The 17,570-nt window shown below is 40.1% G+C and overlaps 1 pseudogene; it reads left to right on the top strand.

Annotated features, from left to right (window-relative positions):
* Window positions 1-16,702, top strand: part of LOC147981374 (uncharacterized) — a 37,091-nt pseudogene extending 20,389 nt beyond the window's left edge.
* The last annotated feature ends 868 nt before the right edge of the window (window positions 16,703-17,570 follow it).

Here is a 17,570-nt window from a genome sequence, read left to right as displayed (position 1 = left end):
TATTTGGATCCTATGATGTTTCTCCCCCTCTACTCTCTTGTAATGGATTGAGTTTTCCCTTTGAAGTTATCTTATCGGATTGAGTCTTTAAGGATTTGAGAACACTTGATGTATGTCTTGCGTGGGATAACCGTGGTGACAATGGGTTATTCTATTGATTCACTTGATGTATGTTTTGGTGATCAACTTGCGGGTTCCGCCCATGAACCTATGCATAGGGGTTGGCACACTTTTTGTCTTGACTCTCCGGTAGAATCTTTGGGGCACTCTTTGAGGTCCTATGTGTTGGTTGAATAGATGAATCTGAGATTGTGTGATGCATATCGTATAATCATACCCACGGATACTTGAGGTGACATTGGAGTATCTAGGTGACATTAGGGTTTTGGTTGATTTGTGTCTTAAGGTGTTATTCTAGTACGAACTCTAGGGCTGTTTGTGACACTTATAGGAATAGCCCAACGGATTGATTGGAAAGAATAACTTTGAGGTGGTTTCGTACCCTACCATAATCTCTGTGTTTGTTCTCCGCTATTAGTGACTTTGGAGTGACTCTTTGTTGCATGTTGAGGGATAGTTATATGATCCAATTATGTTATTATTGTTGAGGGAACTTGCACTAGTGAAAGTATGAACCCTAGGCCTTGTTTCAACACATTGCAATACCGTTTACGCTCACTTTTATCATTAGTTACCTTGCTGTTTTTATATTTTCAGATTACAAAAACTAGTATCTACTATCCATATACCACTTGTATCACCATCTCTTCGCCGAACTAGTGCACCTATACAATTTACCATTGTATTGGGTGTGTTGGGGACACAAGAGACTCTTTGTTATTTGGTTGCAGGGTTGCTTGAGAGAGACCATCTTCATCCTACGCCTCCTAGGATTGATAAACCTTAGGTCATCCACTTGAGGGAAATTTGCTACTGTCCTACAAACCTCTGCACTTGGAGGCCCAACAACGTCTACAAGAAGAAGGTTGTGTAGTAGACATCAACACCTAACCAATCTAGGAGACACCACTCTCCAAGAGGTAACAAATGGTGTGTTGATGATGAACTCCTTGCTCTTGTGCTTCAAATGATAGTCTCCCCAACACTCAACTCTCTCTCATAGGATTTGGATTTGGTGGAAAGATGATTTGAGTGGAAAGCAACTTGGGGAAGGATAGAGATCAAGATTTATGTGGTTGGAGTGGAATATCTTGACCTCAACACAAGTGTAGGTGGTTCTCTCTCAGAAAATGTATGTTGGAAGTGTAGGCATGTTCTGATGGCTCTCTCCACGAATGAAGAGTGGGTGGAGGGTTATAAATAGCCTCCACACAAAATCTAACTGTTACACATAAATCACCAAACTTGGTGGGACCGAATCATGAAACTCGGTCAGACCGATTTAGTTCAAAATGTGAACGTTAGGGTTTTCAGTGGGGCCGACATGTCAACTGCTTGTCCTCAAGCAATTCAGTTGACAAACTGAAAGAAAGAAAGAAAGAAAGAAAGAAAGAAAAACTTTTACAAACTCTGTTTGCTCTTGTTGTTGTAACTATGTCAAGCCAGCATTCAATTTTTTAGCATAGATCATAACTAACCACATTTGCAATAATTCTCAGGTCTCACAATTACTCATATCAATAGCATAATCAACTAGCAAGTCATAATAATAAATCTCGGATGAAAACACTTTCTCAAAACAATCATAATATGATATAACAAGATGGTATCTCGCTAGCCCTTTCTGAGACCGCAAAACATAAATGCAGAGCACCTTTAAAGATCAAGGACTGACTAGACATTGTAATTCATGGTAAAAGAGATCCAATCATAGTCACACCCAATATAAATTAACAGTGATGAATGCAAATGATGGTTGTGCTCTCCAGCTAGTGCTTTTTAATAAGAGGGTGATGACTCAGCATAAAAGTAAATGGATAGGCCCTTCACGGAGGGAAGCAGGGATTTGTAGAGGTGCCAGAGCTCGGTTTTGAAATAGAGATAAATTGTATTTTGAGCGGTATACTTTCATTGTCAACGTAACAACTAAGAGATGGCGATGTCTTCCATGCTAAACACATTATAGGCAGTTCCCAAAAAGAATGGTAAATTTTATACTCCCCCTCCACCAACAAGCATCAATCCATGGCTTGCTCGGAACAACGAGTGCCTCCAACATACATCAGGTCCCAGGGGGAGTTTTGTTTGCAATTAATTTTGATTTAGTTTGCATAAAGCATGGGACCGGGCATCCCGGTGACCAGCCATTTTCTCGTGAGTGAGGAGCTGAGTCCACTCCTCTTGAGAATAACCCGCCTAACACGGAAGATAAGGACAGCCTTTGTTGATACATGATCTATTCGAGCATACAAAATAGAATATTTATTTGAAGGTTTAGAGTTTGGCACATACAAATTTACTTGGAACGGCAGGTAGATACCGCATATAGGAAGGTGTAGTGGACTCATCTAGAATAACTTTGGGGTTTAAGGATTTGGATGCGCAAGCAGTATTCCCGCTTAGTACAGGTGAAGGCTAGCAAAAGACTGGGAGCGACCAACTAGAGAGCAACGACAACCATGTACATGCATTAAAATTAATAAACATTAGATGCAAGCATGAGTAGGATATAATCCACGATGAGCATAAATATCGTGAAGGCTATGTTGATTTTGTTTCAACTACATGCGTGAACATGTGCCAAGTCAAGTCACTTAAATCATTCAAAAGAGGATACCACCCCATCATACCACCTCATAACCATCTTAATATCATGTTGGCATACAAGGTAAATCATTATTACTCATAGCTAATCAAGCATGGCACAAGCAACTATGATCTCTAATTGTCATTGCAAACATGTTTATTCATAATAAGCTGAATCAAGAACGACGGGCTCATCATATTTACAAAAACAAAAGAGGTCAAGTTCATACCAGCTTTTCTCATCTCAGTCAGTCCATCATATATCATCATAATTGCCTTTCACTTGCACGACCGAACAGTGTGAATAATAATAAGAGTGCACGTGCATTGGACTAAGCTGGAATCTGCGAGCATTCAATAAACAGGAGAAGACAAGGCAATATGGGCTCTTGGTTAAATCAACAATAATGCATATAAGAGCCACTTCAACAATTTAATTACGGTCTTCTCCTACTGACCCCCAAATAAAAGAAATAAAACTATTTACACGAGAAAGCTCCCAACAAGCAAAAGAAGAACGGGAAGTATTTTTGGGTTTTCTTTTTAATTATTACTACTACTAATTTTTTTGGTCTTTCTTAAGGTTTAACAAACATATAAGAAGAAAGTGGGAAAAGGAAAATAAACTAGCATGGATATTACAGTGAAAAAGTATGAGCACCGACATCTAGCAATGAGTGTGTGTGAACATAAATGTAATGTCGGTGAGAAATACGTACTCCCCCAAGCTTAGGCTTTTGGCCTAAGTTGGTCTATGGCCACGGCTGGCCTGGCGGATATCCATAATAATAGTTGTTGGGGCCGTACTGTGATGAGGAAGAAGAAGGCTCCAATTGCCACTGGCTGGCAATCATCTCCGGATCCCACTGATAGTTAGACTGCCGTGAAGGATCAAATTGTGGTTCCGGTTCTGGCTCCTCGACTGGTGCATGGTTTCGGTAGGCGTGAATAGCCGTCAACGGAACAAGGTACGTGCCTGCAGTCAAATCAAACAAAGAAGGAGCAGGCAAGGTAATAGTCTCAGGATGATGTTTATTAAAGAACAATTGATATCTAAGCTCCCCTGCCCTATTTTTAACAATAAAATCATGTGCCACCATACTTTTATGATCTAGATAAACACGGGGTAGCACTTTTTCTTCTTTCTCAGCATGCCTAATAGGTATGTTAAAATGTGCTGCTAGGCGTGTGGCATAAATGCCTCCAAAGATGGGGCCCTTAGTACGGTTCATATTTAACCGTCTAGCAATAATACCACCCAAACTAAAAGTGTTATCACTATATAAACCTTGGAGCAGAATAATTAAATCAGATACTAAGGTTTCCAGAATTTCCGCGTCCAATTAAACAACGACTAGCAAATAATGCAAAGTAACGCAAAACAGGAAAATGTATGCTAGTGATTCGTGCATCGGAAACCTTCCTGGTTTCTCCTACAGTGATATTATCAATAAACCCAGCCACATCATCATGATGTGGTTCTTCTGTCTTGCCCTCAAAAGGGACTAAAAAAATCCGACAGAAATCATAAAGTGACATCTCCTTAGGCTCATCATATAAATGAAATTCCACCGTAGGTGGTGAGTTCCTAGGATGAAAATAAAAGTTTTGCACAAACGTATTTGTGAGTAAGAGATACTGATCGCATTGGTTGTGGAGGAAAGCGGCGAGGCCTGCATTGTGGGCTAATTCATGAAAATCTTCATACATATCGGCTGCTCTCAAGAAATCTTCAGAAGGCCATTCACACGCCCGAATCTCCGCGGTGCGTGGCAAATTATACTTAGGCTTCGGTGCCTTTTTCTTTGAGCTTTGGCTTGACGAGCCCCTCAATAATCTCCTCATCATTTTTCTAAAACAATCTGAAATTTTTAGTAACTTCAAACAAAAATGAACCAACTTCAATAATACTGATAGCAACTACTCCTACAAGTGCCTAGAGCCTATATCAAGCATTAGAACTACTTAGGACCATAAAAATTTGACATGCAAGCTCAAGAACATGGTCACCTATGCAGCACAAATTTGCAAAGAATAAAGCACTAGAACAAAAACTAATTGGACCAATGGAGGAGTCACATACCAAGGAACAATCTCCCCAAGCAGTTTTGCGAGAGGTGCTTTGAGCAAGGAGATCGAAAATGGCAGCAAAAGTGGCTGGAACTCGTGCTTGAGTTGGTTTTTCGGGTTTGTGTGAGATAGAGGAAGAAGATGAGTGCTGGGATAAGTGGAGGAGGGCCACCGTGAGCCCACGAGGCAGGGGGGCGCGCCCTATAGGGGGCGGGCGCCCACCACCCTCGTGGCCAGGTGGCAGCTCCTCCCGTGGTAATTTTTGCATAGTAAATTCTCAAATATTCCCGAAAAAATCATATTAAATTGGCATGGCATTCTGAGGACTTTTATTTTCGGGATATTTTTATATTGCATGGATAAGTCAGGAAACAGACAGAAAATACTATTTTTTACTTTATTTAATATAAATAACAGAAAGTAAAAGTGGGGTATAGAAGTTTGTGCTTCTAGTTTCATCCATCTCATGCTCATCAAAAAGAATCCACTAACAAGGTTGATCAAGTATTGTTAACAAACTCATTCCGATAATCATGAAACCGGAGAAATTTCGAATAACACTAAGTTACCTCAATGGGGATATGCACGTCCCCTATAATAAGAATATCATATTTCTTCTTGACAGTAGGGAGAGGAAATTCAAAACCTCCAAACTATGAACTTGAGGTTGTTTCCTCGGAAAGTGTACCGTATGCTCATTACCATTAACATGAAAAGTGGTATTGCCTTTGTTGCAATCAATAACAGCCCCTGCAGTATTAAGAAAAGGTCTTCCAAGAATAATATACATACTATCATCCTCGGGATTATCAAGAATAACAAAGTCCGTTAAAATAGTAACGTTTGCAACCACAACAGGCACATCCTCACAAATACCGACAGGTATAGCAGTTGATTTATCAGCCATTTGCAAAGATATTTTAGTAGATGTCAGCTTATTCAAGTCAAGTCTGCGATATAAAGAGAGAGGCATAACACTAACACCGGCTCCAAGATCACATAAAGCAGTTTTAATATAATTTCTTTTGATGGAGCAAGGTATAGTAGGTACTCCAGGGTCTCCAAGTTTCTTTGGTATTCCACCCTTAAAAGTATAATTAGCAAGCATGGTGGAAATCTCAGCTTCCGGTATCTTTCTTTTATTAGTAATGATATCTTTCATATATTTAGCATAAGGATTTGTTTTGAGCACATCAGTTAATCTCATACGCAAAAAGATAGGCCTAATCATTTCAGCAAAGCGCTCAAAATCCTCATCATCCTTTCTCTTGGATGGTTTCGAAGGAAAAGGCATGGGTTTCTGAACCCAAGGTTCCCTTTCTTTACCATGTTTCCTAGCAACAAAGTCTCTTTTATCATAACGTTGATTCTTTGATTGTGGGTTATCAAGATCAACAGCAGGTTCAATTTCTACATCATTGTCATTACTAGGGGTAGCATCATCATGAACATCATCATTAATATTTTTACTAGGTTCATGTTCATTACCAGATTGTGTTTCAGCATTAGACATAGATATATCATTTGGATTATCAGGTGGTTCAGCAATAGGTTCACTAGAAGTTTGCACAGTTCTATCATTTTTCTTCTTCTTCTTTTTAGAAGAACTAGGAACATCAATATTATTTCTCTGAGAATCTTGCTCGATTCTCTTAGGGTGGCCTTCAGGATACAAAGGTTCCTGAGTCATTCTACCAGTTCTAGTAGCCACTCTAACAACATAATCATTTTTCTTACTATTCATTTCATCAAGCACTTCTTTTTGAGCCTTAAGTACTTGTTCTACTTGAGTGGTAACCATAGAAGCATGTTTGCTAACAAGTTTAAGTTCACCTTTAATATCAGCCATATAATCACCCAAGCGTCTAATCATATAAGCATTTTCTTTTAATTGTCTACCAAAATAAGCATTGAAGTCATCTTGCTTAAACATAAAGTTATCAAACTCATCCAAGCACTGACTAGCAATTTTAGTAGGAGGGACTTCAGCTTTATCATATCTATAGAGAGAATTTACCTTTACTACCTGTGTCGGGATATCGGGATCAGGAGGTTCTTCAGTAAATAAATAATTGAGATCATATGTTTCTTCAACAGGTGGTATATTAAGGCCATGTATTTCTTCAATAGGAGGTAAATTCTTAACGTCTTCCGCTTTAATACCTTTTTCTTTCATAGATTTCTTTGCCTCTTGCATATCTTCGGGACTGAGAAATAGAATACCTCTCTTCTTCGGAGTTGGTTTAGGAATAGGCTCAGTAATTGGAGCAGGAGTTGGCTAAGGAGCTGGCCAATTACTTTCATTTGTCAACATATTATTCAATAGAATTTCAGCTTCATCCGGTGTTCTTTCCCTGAAAAGAGAACCAACACAACTATCCAGGTAATCTCTGGAAGCATTGGTTAGTCCATTATAAAAGATATCAAGTATTTTGGGTTTCTTAAGAGGATAATCAGGCAAATCATTAAGTAACTTGAGAAGCCTCCCCCAAGCTTGTGGGAGACTCTCTTCTTTAATTTGCAGAAAGTTGTATATTTCCCTCAAAGCAGCTTGTATCTTATGAGCATGGAAATATTTAGCAGAGAAGTAATAAATCATATCCTGGGGACTACGCACACAACCAAGATCAAGAGAATTAAACCATATCTTAGCATCGCCCTTTAATGAGAACGGAAATATTTTGAGTAAATAGAGGTAACGTGATCTCTCATTATTAGTGAACAGGGCAGCTATATCATTTAACTTAGTAAGATGTGCCACAACAGTTTCAGATTCATAGCCATAAAACGGATCAGATTCAACCAAAGTAATTATATCAGGATCAACAGAGAATTCATAATCCTTATCAGGAACACATATAGGTGAAGTAGCAAAAGCAGGGTCGGGTTTCATTTTATCTCTAAGTGATTCTTTGTTCCATTTAATTAATAACCTCTTAAGCTCATATCTATCTCTGCAAGCTAAAATAGCTGAAGAAGCATCCCTATCAAAAAGATAACCTTTAGGAATAACAGGCATGTTTCCATCATCACTATCATCATCGTATTCAGATTCAATAATTTCTCTTTCTCTAGCCCTAGCAATTTGTTCATCAAGAAATTCACTAAGGGGCACAGTAGTATCAGGCATAGAAGCAGTTTCATCATAAGTATCATGCATAGCAGAAGTGGCATCATCAATAACATGCGACATATCAGAACGAATAGCAGAAGCAGGTGTAGGTGTCGCAAACTTACTCATAACAGAAGGTGAATCAAGTGCAGAGCTAGATGGCAGTTCCTTACCTCCCCTCGTAGTTGAGGGATAGATCTTGGTTTTTGGATCTCTCAAGTTCTTCATAGTGTCCAGCAGATATAAATCCCAAGTGACTCAAAGAATAGAGCTATGCTCCCCGGCAACGGCGCCAGAAAAAGGTCTTGATAACCCACAAGTATAGGGGATCGCAACAACTTTCGAGGGTAGAGTATTCAACCCAAATTTATTGATTCAACACAAGGGGAGCCAAAGAATATTCTCAAGTATTAGCAACTGAGTTGTCAATTCAACAACACCTGGAAACTTAGTATCTGCAGCAAAGTGTTTAGTAGCAAAGTAATATGATAGTGGTGGTAGCGGCAACAAAAGTAAAGACATCAAAAGTAATGTTTTTGGTATTTTGTAGTGATTGTAACAGTAGCAACGGAAAAGTAAATAAGCGTAAACCAGTATATGGAAAACTTGTAGGCACCGGATCAGTGATGGATAATTATGCCGGATGCGGTTCATCATGTGACAGTCATAACATAGGGTGACACAGAACTAGCTCCAATTCATCAATGTAATGTAGGCATGTATTACGTGTATAGTCATACGTGCTTATGGAAAAGAACTTGCATGACATCTTTTGTCCTACCCTCCTGTGGCAGCGGGGTCCTATTGGAAACTAAGGGATATTAAGGCCTCCTTTTGACAGAGAACCGGAACAAAGCATTAGCACATAGTGAATACATGAACTCCTCAAACTATGGTCATCACCGGGAGTGGTCCCGATTATTGTCACTTCGGGGTTGCCAGATCATAACACATAGTAGGTGACTATAGACTTGCAAGATAGGATCTAGAACTCACATATATTCATGAAAACATAATAGGTTCAGATCTGAAATCATGGCACTCGGGCCCTAGTGATAAGCATTAAGCATAGCAAAGTCATAGCAACATCAATCTCAGAACATAGTGGATACTAGGGATCAAACCCTAACAAAACTAACTTGATTACATGATAAATCTCATCCAACCCATCACCGCCCAGCAAGCCTACGATGCAATTACTCACGCACGGCGGTGAGCATCATGAAATTGGTGATGGAGGATGGTTGATGATGATGACGGCGACGAATCCCCCTCTCTGGAGCCTCGAACGGACTCCAGATCAGCCCTCCCGAGAGGTTTTAGGGCTTGGCGGCGGCTCCGTATCGTAAAACGCGATGATTTCTTCTTATTATTTTTTTCTCTCCGAAAGCAAATATATAGGGTTGGAGTTGGCGTCGGAGGGTTTCCAGGGGGCCCACGAGGTAGGGGGCGCGCCCCCCACCCTCGTGAGAAGGGTGTGGGCCCCCTGGTCTTCATATTTGGCGAGGATTTTTTATTATTTTTTGTAAGACCTCCCGTGGAGTTTCAAGTCATTCCGAGAATATTTGTTTTCTGCACATAAAACAACACCATGGTAATTCTGCTGAAAACAGCGTCAGTCCGGGTTAGTTCCATTCAAATCATACAAGTTAGAGTCCAAAACAAGGGCAAAATTGTTTGGAAAAGTAGATAAGACGGAGACGTATCATCAACTCGGTGGGACCGATTTTGTTAGGGTTAGGGCATAACGTAAGCTCGGTGAGACCGATTACACAAACTCGGTGAGACCGATTTTGGTAAGGGACTAACAGAGAGTTGGTTAGGAAAACTCGGTGGGACCAATTCGTTCATCTCGGTTGGACCGAAATGTTACGAAAGGGAAACAGAGAGTTTACATTGCAATCTCGGTGGGACCGATCGCTCATCTCGGTTTGACCGAAAAATTACGAAGGGAAACAGAGAGATTACAATCCCATCTCGGTGAGACCGAGATCCCTATCGGTGAGACCGAAAAGACTGGGGTTTCTGGCAGTGGCTATGTCAACTGAACTCGGTGGCGCTGGATAGAAAGTTTCGGTGGGGCTGAGTTTGACTTTTGGTTTGGGACATATGTGGATGTGAGAAAGTAGTTGAGGACTTTGGAGCATATCACTAAGCACTTTGAGCAAGCAAGCCATTAGGCAACACCTCATCCCCTCTTAATAGTATTGGCTTTTCCTATGGACTCAATGCGATCTTGAATCACTTAAAATGAAAAGATGTAGAGTCCCAAGCTTTGAGCTTGAGCCAATTCTTTGTCCTTAGAATTTTGAGGGATCCACTTTTCTCATCCATGCCATGCCAATCATTGAGCTTTCCTGAAATGTTTATCTTTAAGTAGCATTAGCTCAATGAGTTATATGTTGTTAGGAATTACCAAAACCACCCAGGGATAGTTGCACTTTCAATCTCCCCCTTTTTGGTAATTGACGACAAGATGACCAGAGCTTCGAAAAATGATAAATAAGATTAAAAAAACATCGTCTCTTTGAGAAGTATGTGATAAGCAAGAGCTCCCCCTAAATTTTTGCATTATTTAAAATTTTCTTTTGAATGCAAATGCACAACCGATTAGGATCATGGGTTACTCTTCCATGTCACATACATTTTGGTGGAGCACTCAAAATGATAGAGATTAAAAGCATGCACTCATCACCAAGCAAGTGAATGAACATATAAGGATATAAGAGATAGCATCATTCAACCAAGCATTAAGGTAGCATATGATCAAACACATGATCAACAAGTATCTCACAAGGACATAAAGTATCTCACACAAGCACTCAATAAAGAAGTTCAACCAAAATAGCACGAGAGATAAAAAGAACGACACTCTCTCTCGAAGCCTATGATCTATACATTTTTCTCCCCCTTTGGCAACAAGTTACCAAAAAGTTCAAAAATGCATAGTGCTAAACAACTCTCAGGCTTGATCTTCGGGAGGTGGTGTAGAGAGAACTCCAAGGATGAAGGCTTCCGATGAAGTAGTTGGAGCTGATGGAGTGGCTGCTGGAGGTGGCACTGGAGCTGTGGCTGCTGGTGCTGGTACTGAAGCTCGAGCATCTGAGACTGGCACTGCAGAAGACCTCTGGCTTTGGGGCACTCTAGCAAAAGCATCTGTAGTTGACTTTCCCTTCTTCTCCTCTGCTTTCTCTTGAAGTTGCTCAACTGCAGTCTGAATCTCAGTCACCTTCAGATCAAGATCATAGAATTTTGTTTCCACAATCCTTTCCAGGCTCTCCCGATTCTGAGTCAGGGTGGCCAAGCCCTTCTCAATCCTCAGTGTAGCTTGAATCAGATATCCAAGCTGATCTTGCTTGCTCTTCAAGAAGACCTGAGATGCCTGTTCAGCAGTTGGCATCCTTGCAGCTTTCTCTGCCCTTGCCTTCCCTCTCTTCTCATGTGCTTGCATAGATGATGGATCTTCCTCAGTCATTACAATAGTATTGTCTTCAAAATCAGGGTAGATGGGCAGGTGCTCCTTATCCAAAAGATACTTGCTTGTGCCCATTGAGTTGATGAGCTCCTGAATTTGTGGGGCATACCCACAACTCCTCTTCTGATCAGCTGCTGTCCTTTTGATTGTCTCCACAATCAGACTCATGACTTTGAATTTTTGAGGCACATCAAACAAATGTAGCAAGTTGATGGCATGTCCTGTGATCATCTTGTGATCACCTGACTTGGGTAGCAATGTGTGTTTGAGGATCCAATTTATAGTAGGCAGACTAGACAACAAGTAGTGGACAGATCCAAACTTGTGAGTATCCAAAGCAGCATCTGGGATCTCTTTGTACATGTTGGCCATTGTGTTGTGGTCTTTCTTCTTCTCAGCATATACATCCAAGTCATCTTCAGATCCTTCAGATTCTTCATAGTGATAATATGATAATAATCCCAAGTGACTCAACAAATATAGCTATGCTCCCCGGCAACAGCGCCAGAAAAAGGTCTTGATAACCCACAAGTATAGGGATCGCAACAGTTTTCGAGGGTAGAGTATTCAACCCAAATTTATAGATTGCACAGAAGGGGAGCCAAAGAATATTTGAAGGTGTTAGCAGCTGAGTTGTCAATTCAACCACACCTGGAGATTAATTATCTGCAGCAAAGTGATCAGTAGCAAAGTAGTTTGATAGTTTTGATAGTAGTGACAGCAGCAATAGTAACAGTAACAATGATACCAGTAATTTTGTAGCAAGTGTAACAGTGATGATAGCAGTAATAACTTAGCAGAAACAATATAAGATAAATTCGTAGGCATTGGATCGGTGGCTTGTTGGATGATATTCCTAGGGCGATACAGCACTAGCTCCAGTTCATCAATATAATGTAGGCATGTATTCCGTAAATAGTCATACGTGCTTTATTAAAAGAACTTGCATGACATCTTTTGGCCTACCCTCTCATGGCAGCGGGGTCCATATTGGAAACTAAGGGATATTAAGGCCTCCTTTTAATAGAGAACTGGAACAAAGCATTAACACATAGTGAATACATGAACTCCTCAAACTACGGTCATCACCAAAAGTGGACCCGGTTGTTTCCACTCCGGGGTTGCCGGATCATAACACGTAGTAGGTGACTGTAACTTGCAAGATCGGATCTAAAACATGGATATAATGATGATAACATAAATGGTTCAGATCTGAGTTCATGGCACCTGGGCCCAAAGTGACAAGCATTAAGCATAGCAAAGTCATAGCAACATCAATCTAGGAACATAGTGGATACTAGGGATCAAGCCCTAACAAAAGTACTAACACGATTACATGATGAATCTCATCCAACTCCTCACCGACTAGCGAGCCTACGAAGGAATTACTCACTCCCAGTGGGGAGCATCATGGAATTGGCGATGGAGATGGGTTGGTGATGATGAAGAACGAAGATCCCCCTCTCTGGAGCCCCAAATAGACTCTAGATATGCCCTCGCGAGGAAGAATAGGGCTTGGCGGCGGCTCCATCTCGTGGACCACGATAATTCTTTCTACCTGACTTTTTTTGGAAAAATATGATTTTATAGCATCGGTTTCAGGGTCTGCGGGGCCACCGGGTGGGGACAACCCACCTGGGCGTGCCAGGAGAGGGGGGCGCACCCTGGTGGGTTGTGCGCACCCAGGTGCCCCTCTCCGGCAGGTCTTGGCTCCAGAAATTCTTATTATTGATATAAAAAATCCTCACAAAGTTTCGTTTCATTCCGAGAACTTCTATTTCTGCACAAAACAACATCATGGTAGTTCTGTTGAAAACAGCGTCAGTCCGGGGTTAGTTTCATTCAAATCAGGCAAATTAGAGTCCAAAACAAGAGGAAAAGCGTTAGGAAAAGTAGATACGTTGTAGGCGTATCAGCGGGCAACCGCTAACAGGGGTGTCCCACGAGTAAAACCATGCCCAGTAACTGTCAAAGGCTTTGACCCGACGACAAACCCCCGTTTAGGCTCTTGCGAGGGTGGGCCGCGCCGTGGAGGGGAAAAGTGAGGACTGGCTTAGAGCATGGGAAAAACTGAGGACTAAGGGAAGAGGGGCACTGAAATAGAAATCCCTTTTTAAACCAATTTAACCTCAAACCTTTTCTATGATTAGTACACAACATCCAGAGCCCCATGTTCAAAATTTGCCACCTTTTGAGTTAGTTTGCAATTTTTGCGATATTAATTGACTTTCCGACAACTGAAAATGGCAAAAATCTTTGAGCCTGCAAACAAGCTCGAAAAGCGATGAAACTTTGCATGGTGTCTTCATTGGACACCTATAGGTTGTGGTAAAAAAATCGAGATTGTTACGGCAAAAACTTGATGCACGTAATGTACAAACCGGACACTCTCCCACCAACTGTAAGGGTTTCGAATGAAAACCGCCGCCCTAGACACACAACTCAATTTTTAAAAATTATTTCAACTCAATGTTGAGGATATTGCTTATCGTTAGCGTCTCGGTCTACTGGGGATTAGAGATATCGGAAATCGACCGATTAATCGATTTTATTGGTCGACTATTAATCGGCCATTTTTTGAAAATCCTAGGTCCTCAACACTAAAATATGCTATATTCAACACCAAAAAAATATTGGACAGAAGAGTTACCATGATTCCAATCATTTGAATCCTCATATAATGACAAACAAAATAGGACAGTAGTACATATTGCATAACAAGTTCCACAAAACACAAATAAACAAAGTTTTTGCAAACATAGTGCTAGGAATAGGCCCGATTTATCAGTATATTCCCGACATATCGCTTGTCAGAGAGATAAATCGGCCCAAATGATAAATGGTGAAGATAAGGCATAATCTTATTAGTCAGCCCCCAAGTAGTGATAAATCGTTGTATCGGACGATTTTTTTAACAGTGTTTCAACTTCAAACTTTTTCCATCAGTAATAGACACTACCGGAAGCCCCATGCTAAAAATTTGTAACTTTTTTAGTTGGTTTGCTATTTCTCCCGCATTAGTTGACTTTTCGGCAACTAAAAGGGGAAAAATGCTTTGAGTGTACAAATGAGCTCGGAAGGGATGAAACTTTGCATGGTTTCTTCATTGGACACCTATAGGGTGTGGTAAAAAATTGAGATCGTTTCGGCAAAAACTTGATGCATATTGTGTTCAAATCGGACACTCTCCCACCAATCGTAAGGGTTTCAAACGAAAACCATCTCCATACACACACAATTCATTTTTTAATACTTTAAACTTCAAACTTTTTCCATGAGTAACAGACACTATTGGAAGCCACATGCTCAAAATTTGCCACTTTTTGAGTTGGTTTGCCATTTTTGCAGCATTAATTGATTTTCCGGTAACTAAAAAGAGCAAAAAAATTGAGCGTGCAAACAAACTCGGAAAGGGATGAAACTTTGCATGTTGTCTTCATTGTATACATATAGGTTGTGGTACAAATTTGAGATCATGACGGCAAAAAGTTGGTCACGTTGTGTACAAACCGAACACTTTGCCACCAAGTGTAAGGGTTTCAAACAAAAACCGCCGCCTTACACACATTTTTTAAAAATTATTTCAACTTCAAACTTTTTCCACGGGTAATATACACTATTGGAAGGCCCATGCTCAATATTTGCCACTTTTTGAGTTGGTTTTCTATTTTCGCGTCATGAATTGACTTTCTGGCAACTAAAAAGGGCAAAAAGCTTTGAGCATGGAAATGAGCTCGAAAAGGAATGAAATTTAGCATGGTGTCTTCATTGGGCACATGTAGGGTGTGTTAAAAATTTGAGATTGTTATGGAAAAAAACTAGATGCACATCGTATACAAATCGGACACTCTCCCATGAAGTAGCGGACAAACAAGCTATGATAGGTTTAGTAAATACGATTTCCTTAGGAATTTTTGGACCCCCTTCAAATTTGAGCCTACTCTAAGTTTAGTACATATGGTTTTCTTTGGATATTTTGGACCTAACTTATGTGTGGCGGGCGTCTATTAGGGTTCGCCACAGTAGACTTCAAGATATTTAGAATTTATTTTGATGCGGGTTACCACAATTTATCTGTGGCAGGCATATGTTTTGCCTACCACAGTTGCATGTTAAACTAGTGGCGGGTCCTTTTTGGCGCCACCACTGGTAGCTTTCATCATGTGTCCAAATTTGGAAGAGTTTACTTGTGGCAAGTTGAAATATCCGCCCACCACTGCTCTGCGACACGAGTGGCGGGGTCTTTTTGTTTCCCGCCACTATTACTTGTCCAAAATAGCAGTGGCGGGTCCCTAGCCATGCCCGCCACTAATTTGAGGCCACCTATAAGCCTTTCCCAGTAGTGTTGTGAGATTGTTGAGATACTTCTATTTTCTGGTGGAAATTTGTTCCAGAAATCCCTCCATTATGTTCTAGGATTTCGAACCATGTGGGATTAATTACCCACTAAAACACAATGATACATCATCAACAACATCATGGATAGTTTACAACCTGTTCGATTATAAATAACTAGTAGTTAATTATTCCAAACAAGGATGTTGTTACTTTGGTTTGTATGTAGATCATCTTAATTTGCAACCAAGGAGAAATAGGTCAAGGAACTAAACAATTTGAGATGTTTTTTCCTTTAGTGGGAATATGCAAATTAATGAGTTTAGAGCATTTAATTAACAACACCATACATTTCTTTCCTCTTGCATCAAGCATATGGATTTCTACTCTAGTTAGTGTAGATTGAGTTGATGTTTGTGTGACTCTTTTTTCCCCTTCATTTGAACTAATATGTTGATATGTTTCTTTTTTGGAGCAAGAAGTGTTGCTTCAGGAGACTTCAACTTTGTATCAATTTTGCAAGAAAATGTAACAAGCTATGCCATTTCTCCTTTGGATTCCTTTACCAATGATTTAAACCCCTTTTCCTCTACTAGTCTTGATAATGGTATGTCCTCTTATGATTTACAAGGCCAAGGGGCATCAAGAAGAGATCAAGCTGAAGTTGGAACATCAACTAACTCTGGAGAAAAGAGAGTAGTGCCTATGAAAAATAGGAAGAAGAGCCAAGCCAGTATGGTACTCGTGGACTACATGGAGTTTTGGAAGAAACTATCTACAAAATTGGCCGAAGAGTTGTAGGAATCGAAGCAAGATGACATGCTCTCGATTGCAAACTGTGTGGTTGTGCTAGATCCAATGGAAGATATATCAATTGTAGAAAAAGCAAAGGCACCGCGGCTTTCAAATGCCAAATGAATCAAGAAATATTCATCAATACCAATGACTCAAAGCTTTGGCTTTATTTGTTGAAGGAGGAAATTTATGTGATGGAGAGAGCATAAGGTATCCATATTTGTCATGTGGTTTCTTATCCACCGCTAGCTATACATCATGTTCTGTATTTGGCATTATAGTTTCATTCATTCCGAACAAACTTTTCACCACCGAGAGAATGTTCCATTGTCTTCTTCATATCATTTTGATTTAGTGGAAGCCCCAACTTTAGTAGATTGACTAAGAAAAACTAGCTTCAGCGAAACATTTGGTAATATGTAGGCATCACATAAGTGTTGGAACTAATCTTGTATTAAGTGCATAGGATCAGGCCCTGTTTGTGTTGTTGCATGTTGTCGTAGTCATGTAGAACTAGCAGGGTTACCCGAGCAATTACGCAGCTAGAATAACCCTTTTTGATTATTTCCTCTATCCACTATATGATTTCCCAATAAACTATTATTTGGTTAAATAGGCCATGAATTATATGTCATATACATAGATTATGATCAAAACTGAAGTCACAATGATACATTCTAGTGCATTATATTGTTAAACAAATTCCTGGTTGTGTGAGGTTGAAAGATTGATGCAAGACAATATATGAAGGCAATATATGGGGTTTGATACAGATTTTTGTTTCCCCCTCTTTGATCCACTCCTCCTCCTCCCCGTTTTGTATCATTGCAGCCATATGTGTTTGAGGGATACATCACCAAGAATTACATCTATACATGAACATTGCATATTTAAAGTTCTCTTCTCCCGCGCAAGTCGATGATTGGCTGCATTATTTGATGCCTTTCTCTATCAATGCAATATGCTGCCTACCTAGATAGGTATCCATAGATGCTTACCTTACTATCACCACTTATGGTTTGTAGTATATTGACAATTTTTAGATTAAATATTCTCTCTGACTCACTCTCTTTAAAG

The sequence above is a fragment of the Triticum urartu genome, chromosome 3A, assembly GCF_056163025.1.
Source record: "Triticum urartu cultivar PI428250 chromosome 3A, HENAU_Tu73, whole genome shotgun sequence".
In the NCBI taxonomy this organism is placed as follows: Eukaryota; Viridiplantae; Streptophyta; class Magnoliopsida; order Poales; family Poaceae; genus Triticum; species Triticum urartu.
This window is presented reverse-complemented; position numbering and strand designations above follow the sequence as displayed.